Genomic DNA, 5,639 nt, shown 5'->3' on the forward strand with positions numbered 1-5,639 from the left:
TTGATTATTTTTAAGCAGCTAATCGACGGTTGGTATTTTCAATGACTAAAAAAATATTTTTAGTCGAACAATATTAAATTAAAATATTTTTAGGCGGCAAATCAATGGTAGTCACTGGAGACATCTAAGATCAACGCAGCAATCATCTTCGCCTGGTCAAATCCGATTATATCCGGTCCTTGCTTGAGCAAATTTGATACATATTTGATCAATTTCATTTGTTTATCATCTAGGTCAGGTTTATCACTTATAGATTATGACTTATCACTGGTAGACCGTGATATATCATCGATAGACTAAGGTTAATCACTAATAGACTACGGTTTATCACTTATTGACTAAGATTTATCTTTGATTAACTAAGGTATATCACTGATGGAGGTTAGTTTTGTCTTTTGATTTTATAATAAATTAAAAAGGGTCATTTAACTAATTTAGTTAAAGTTCAACCATTTTCTTTAAACAACCCTTTAAATAGGCCATTTACCTTTAAATCCCTAATAACAAATGATTATATGCTTGTAAATTGGAGTTGTTTGAAATAAAATCCTTGACTACATGAGACTTGTCTTGTATCCTTAATTTTTTCTTTGAGTTTCGGCCACCTTAAAAAAACCATGTGAAAATGAGAATTAATGGTAAAGGATTGTTATATAGACTCATAAACTGTGTAGTCATATAAAATGCAGTTGGATTTTTGTTTTTAAAAGAGTAACGTAGATCGTTCTAGCTCAGTTAAGGATCGGCCTTATTCTTTTGACAACTCAAACTCTTTTGTTATAATATTTTTTTTATAAAAATATAAATTTAACCTTTTTACAACAATGTTTTCTCTCATATAAAAAATTTAAATTGTGATTTCAACTATAAAAAGAACGCACAAGATTTCAAGGAATTAAAGATGTGAGTTTCTGTTCAAAAGCTAAAATATATTGTTTGGTTTGAGAATTCTTAGAGAAGGATAAGGTCTAAGAATTCTCAACCTAAACAATATATTTTAACTTTGAATAGAAATTCATATTTTTTTTAAAGAAAACACTGCATCACAAAACATTATAGTAGACAAACGTCAATATGTAAAAAAGAAAAAAAAAATAAGGGCATAAATCTTATAGTATTTAAGAAAGGTACAATGAATGTTTAAATCATAAATATTTTCCTTTTAACTCACATCTTTAGTTTCAATCCTTTTTTCTTAGAAGTATCCACTCTTAAGTTAATCTGTATCTGTACATATTACTATCTCTCAAAACGTATACTGTAGCAGAGTTAAGAGTATTTCTATGCGTTCACAACGAAAAGATGAATAAAACCTCACTTATATACCCTATTAAAATTTTTCATCAGCATTGAGTTTTTATTAAAATACTATCTAAATACAAATTCAAGTTTTGACTCACTCAAACACAAACTAAAAAAGATTCTTATCTCAAACCATAACTCAAATGTACACAACCAAACACACACTCAAGTTACAACTTCAACTCAAGTTATAACTCAAACTCAACTCAAAATCTACACTCAAGTCACCTAACTCAAAAAAGGCAAAAAAACAACCCCATTTATTTGCGAACAAGGCATTATTCTAGATTTTTCAGAGTGAGAGATTTTTACATTCATCCCTCAAAATAGATCACCAAACAATTATTAACCCCTACGCATTAACCATTTTATTTCTACCCCTTTAGAAAGTCCAATTAAAGGACCAATACGTAAATTACTAAAATACCCTCAAAAGTATTTACAAGATGTTAGTTGTCTCTGATAACCGACCGACGACAGAGTCTCCGACAAAACTCCGCCGACTGTCCAATGTGTCTCTGACGGCTCTTTGACTATACAATGTCAGACTATGACCCATAGTCTGACAAGTTACGCCGGAGCCAACCATAATCTGTCAAACTATGACCCATAATCTGACAACTTACGCCAGAGTCAGCCAGAGTTTTTTCAGACTATGATCTATAATCTATTAAGACTATGACCCATAGTCTCTCATATTATGATCCATAAACTGTCAAACTATGACCCAAAATCTAACAGGTTATGACCCGCAGCCTACCAAGCTTTGACACGTAGTCTGTTAGGTTACGCCGGTTGGCGGGTTTCCGATCTCCGGCTGGTCATAGTCTGTCAGACTATGATTCATAGTCTGACAAATTACGCCAGACAGTAGGTCTTTAGTCACCTGCACGGTCATATTCTGGCGGACTATGATCTATAGTCTGACAGATTATTTATCCTAAAACCAACATCAAATATTATCAAATTATAAAAATAAAACAAAATTACTCTTACAAATTACACACATTCTATGCTGAAACAACATATTACTAGAAATTTATTTCACGAACTAAAAAACAAAACTCCAGCAGTAAGTTTCTTGCAGAACACGTGGGGCTGTTGTTGGCTTCCAGTGGCTTCAATATTCTCTTCACAAACATCAACTTCTTCTTCCTGCAATTTTAACATATCTTCACAAACTAAAACCAAGGTCCAAATAAATTAAGGGATGCAATTCTTCAAACTTTAGAAATCAAATAAAAAATTAAACCTACAAAAGAAAACCACAAAAAGAGAACAACTCTTAACAATTTGGGATTTTTATGCATTAGTTGCATAAGAGTAGCCACAATAATCAAACTCAAAATTGAAAAGTTTTCAGGAAAATAAAATTACAGATACATTTCAAAAGTCTTGGAACATATCGTGATAAATAATACAATCACTAGACAAACCTCAACAAGGGAGCTAGAATAAATAATACAACCTAGAATCATATGTGAAATATAGATTTACAATATATACATATGTGCCACTTGATCCAATAAACTCCTAACAGAAAGCTAGATATATACACAAATGGATGCAATGAGATTGAGTCAAATCAATGCCACACACATACCACGGTCCCGTTGATAGTCTTGTGAACTAGTTCTTTCGATATGGCATGAACCTGGAATCATGAAATAACAACAAATAGCTTAAAACCTGTGTATAAAGAAAATTCAGCTACATTTTTGCTTAGAGTTTCATAACAAATTCCATCATGTACCAATTCACCAACTTTTTGCCAGTGTGCAAGGTCCAAGCCACCCCTCATTTTTGCTTAGAGTTTCATGACAAATTCCATTATCATCTCATTTTGCAAGCCTATGTATTACTACAATGATGCCTATAGAAATTTTATACATGAACGATTTATCTTAAGCAAATAGAATACTTCAAAAGAGGATGCATTATTTAAAAAACTATATTAGTGAGTGACAATTCACGAGCCAACAAACATGGAACTTTAGGAGGACTAACTATTGCTTAGTTCTAGTTAGTAGCATCAAATATGGCAACGATTCAAAATAAACTAAGAAACAAAATATAAAAAAAAAAAAAAGGCAAATCAACCTAGATTTAGCTTGAAGATAAAAAAAGTTATGAAAAACCTGTAAACCTCAACTGGAACAAAAAGTATATCTCAATCAAACAGAAATCATATAGATCAGTTCATAATAAATAGAAAATCACTGAACATAATACTTATCACAAATCTCAATCGGACGAAAAGACAGCACAAGTAAAGAACTGTGCATTCTGAATGTTACTAATGAGTCTTATCTACGGATTTGAATGTTAACAAGAGCACAAATCAATATCAAAAAACAGATTATCAACACCAACTTTATGTAATTACACATAAATTTCATTTAGAAACTACAAAAAACTAACAGAATAAACACTAAAAACAACAAAAGGCAAATCTCAATAGTGGCAGCAGACCTTGTCGAACCTCAGTGCACAAAAAATAAATTGTAATCAAACATAGATTCAGACTTCAGAGATCATAAAACAAATCAAAACCACAAAAGAACTCATATCTGAATCAACTAATCCAAACAACAATATCTCATATCCACGCCATAGTATCATATAGACCCCAAGATTTAAAAAAAAAAAAAAAAAAAAAACTAAGCTGATATATTTACAAGCAAATGAACAAAAAGATCCTCAACAAATTCGAATAAATGAACACAAAATCATAAAAATCACAACTATTCGTGTATGTACCTCGACCGAAATGACGGAGCCCGTAGTCTACCCACACAACCGCGAAGATAACACAGGAGAGAACCATAGAATCTTCGCGAAGGCGAGTGACGAAGAACCTTCCAAGACTGTTCAGTTCGCGACGACGAGCGAAAAAGAACCATTACCGACACCATCGATGTCCGACGGCGAGCGAGGAGGAGCCTCCCGATGCCGTCTGATTTGCGATGGCGAGAGAAGCAGATCCGCCGAGAATGCGAGAACGAGAAAGATCCGCCGATCTCACGACGTTGAACTAGATCTCACGGCCACGTTTCCCCTCGCGACAGCGACAACGTAGAAAGGAAAGATGAGAGAGAGGGGCGACGACTCAAGCGGCATGCGCTCCAACGAGGTTCGGTCGCCGTCCACATCGCAGAGAGAGAAGGCAGAGGAAGAGGGAAAAAGAGACATCAGAAGAGAGAGATGCTCCGGCGACATTCGGCCATGGCCGCCAGTCGCGAACGCCGACAGAGAGGAGAGAGAAGAGGAAGCGGCGACAGATAGAGAGAGAAACGAGGGGTTGACGGGAGAGAGAGGGGGAGAGACACGTGACTTTCCGTGAGAATTTTTTACTCTAATAAAAAAGTTAGATGTGATTATTTCTGAGAGTTTTTTATTATAATAAAACTTAAATTTTAAACTCAAATCGGTAAAATGAACAGAGCCTACCGGTGACAATTCGTGTTAGTGACTAATAAATGCACGAATTTGCACTTTTAATGTTCATAATTGTCAAACTATTTTATCAATTTTGTAATTTTAATTTCAAATATTCTTAAATTTAGAGGATTTAATTTTAATTGGATTTATTTTATTTTTCAGGTTTTTGAAGAAAACAATTGGATTTTGGCTAGTTTACCAAGCAAAACCCAAAGGTTGAGCCCAAGAAAAGCCCAATTCGGCCCAAAGCCCATCAGCCCATCATCCAGCCGAGCCGAGCCGAGAGCCGCGAGCCGAGCCAAGAAGCCGCGAGCCAACCCAGCTGACACGTGTCAATCACTGCCGCACCGCAGGCCGTGGAACCCAGCTGTCCCCTCGCAGACGCGCGCCTGGCGCGCACCGCCCGCTCTCTGCGCGAGTTCTCCTCACGCGCGTGTCAGGCCTGCTTCCTCTCTCTTCCGCGTGGGTCCCGCGTGCTAGTGCCCCTCCAGCCAGGTCTCGCCACGTGTCCCACTGTTCCCCCACATACGCGCGTTTCCCGCGCACGCTCCCTCTCCGCGCGAGTTTCCCTCCCGCGTGCGTCCAGTTCTCTTCCACGTGGGCCAGTTGTGTACCACTTCTTCTCCCGCGCACGAATCATTTGGCAACACGTGTCCCACTCGTCAGAAACGTGATGATTTTTCTACCTCGATTAAGCATCCGATTTGTATATTTTTAGCATATTCAAACTCTATAAATAGGATCATTATCTAAGTGATAGGAGTTAGAATTTTTAGAGCAAAAATTCTCACATATTTTCTTGTTCTTATTCTCATACTTTCTTTTTAGAATTTTATGGGAATTATGTGCAAGTTAGGCTAGAGTATTTAGGTGAGGCTAGAGATGATCCTATATGT

At 36.2% G+C, this 5,639-nt stretch overlaps 1 long non-coding RNA gene across 1 annotated transcript; it reads right to left on the minus strand.

The window, feature by feature from the left end:
- Positions 1 to 2,244: 2,244 nt before the first annotated feature.
- Positions 2,245 to 4,605, minus strand: LOC21398053. Its single transcript, XR_002902123.1, has 3 exons — positions 4,063 to 4,605; positions 2,906 to 2,956; positions 2,245 to 2,457 (listed from the first exon to the last, which is right to left on the minus strand). It is a non-coding gene; the product is annotated as an uncharacterized LOC21398053 (long non-coding RNA).
- Positions 4,606 to 5,639: the final 1,034 nt, after the last annotated feature.

Source organism: Morus notabilis, unplaced genomic scaffold (assembly GCF_000414095.1).
Source record: "Morus notabilis unplaced genomic scaffold, ASM41409v2 Scaffold699, whole genome shotgun sequence".
Classification (NCBI taxonomy): domain Eukaryota; kingdom Viridiplantae; phylum Streptophyta; class Magnoliopsida; order Rosales; family Moraceae; genus Morus; species Morus notabilis.